Source organism: Mus caroli, chromosome 3 (genome assembly GCF_900094665.2).
Source record: "Mus caroli chromosome 3, CAROLI_EIJ_v1.1, whole genome shotgun sequence".
NCBI classification, from domain to species: Eukaryota; Metazoa; Chordata; class Mammalia; order Rodentia; family Muridae; genus Mus; species Mus caroli.
In genome coordinates, this window is record NC_034572.1 from 136,159,292 (window position 1) to 136,160,647 (window position 1,356).

The 1,356-nt window shown below is 38.6% G+C and overlaps 1 long non-coding RNA gene across 1 annotated transcript in view; it reads left to right on the forward strand.

Moving 5' to 3' along the window:
* Positions 1-1,089, forward strand: part of LOC115030630 — a 6,640-nt gene extending 5,551 nt beyond the window's left edge. The window contains exons 2-3 of the long non-coding RNA XR_003836235.1: positions 299-509; positions 633-1,089. This is a non-coding gene — a long non-coding RNA (uncharacterized LOC115030630). The remainder of the gene's footprint in view (positions 1-298; positions 510-632) is intronic.
* Positions 1,090-1,356: the final 267 nt, after the last annotated feature.

A 1,356-nucleotide genomic window follows, 5' to 3' on the forward strand; every position in this document is an offset into this window, starting at 1 on the left:
TAACAATGTAAACTGTGTAGTCACTATGGACAATCAGAATATGACGAAAAAAAAAAAAAAAAAAAAAAAAAAAAAAAAACAGCTGTACTTAATACCAAATGACCCAATAACCATAACATTCCTGGGTGTACATCCAAAGGACTCTACGGCAGCGTATAATAGTGGTAGAAAACACATGTTTACTGTGGCACTATACATAATAGCCAAATTATGGAACCAGGCAAGTGAGTCTTGATAGGGAAATGGATTAAGAAATATGGGCACACACTTAAAGGAGGATGATATTGTGTCTTTTCAGGAAAATGGATAGAACTGGAGGGCATCCTATTAAGCAAAACAAGCCAGACGCAGACAAATAAATAGCACATCTTCTCTCTTGTATGGAATCTCAACTAGAAGATGAAAACAAACAGAACACACATAAGTGGAAGGGAGTGTTTGAGAAGAGGGAGGACTGAGTACCAGTGCTCAGCGGGCCAAGAGGATGACGAACGGTGAACACGAATGAGGTACCTGACATGTATGCTAGAAAGTGCCTAATAAAATCCATTATTTTGTACAATTTAAAAAAGAAAAATATATTGCCAATACAAACAACTGTCACTTTTGTGCTCTTTTGTGCTTTCTTTTAGAACCCTATTACTTCTGCCCTCTTCCCAGAAGTGCCGGAGGCGACCTGTACTCCATTGACCCAGAAACCCCTATCAAGTCATGTAAATCAAGAGGTTCAAATCTTTGTGTTAATTCCCAGAAAGCCTTCTAAGTGTCTGAAGGATGTGACTTTAAAGAAGCCATGTGTGCCTTTCTGGCAGTGGAGTGGAGAAGTCTATAGGTGCACCCAGGCCAAATGGTGGGACTGGACCCAAAAAGAAGGCTGCATGTTTGCTACACAAGCTTAAAAATGCAGAGAGTGATCCTGAAGTTAAGGGTTTAAATGTAGCTTCTCTGGCATTGACCATAGCCAGTGAACAAAGTCCCTACGATGCACCCATGAACTTACAACAAAGCTCATGGCTGGATTAGTCCGTACATAAAGTCCCCGGTCACATTGAGGTGATCTTCACTGAAAAAGAACAAATTGACCCGAAGCCAGAAGAGGAGGTTGCAGAGAAAAAAAAAAAAAAAACCAAAAAAACAAAAACCAGTATCCCAGAATAAACTAAAGAAACTAAACGTTTTTTTGCACAGGGATAAACTCTGTGTAGAATAGATGCAGATAAAATTTAAAATAAATAAACGAAGCCCTATCACTTTTACTACTACAAAATATCTCAAATCAATTAGGAATTTTTTAATGAAACCATTGATGCTGTCTGGAAAAGCACTGAAAAAGATTAATGAGTCAGCTATCCCCTG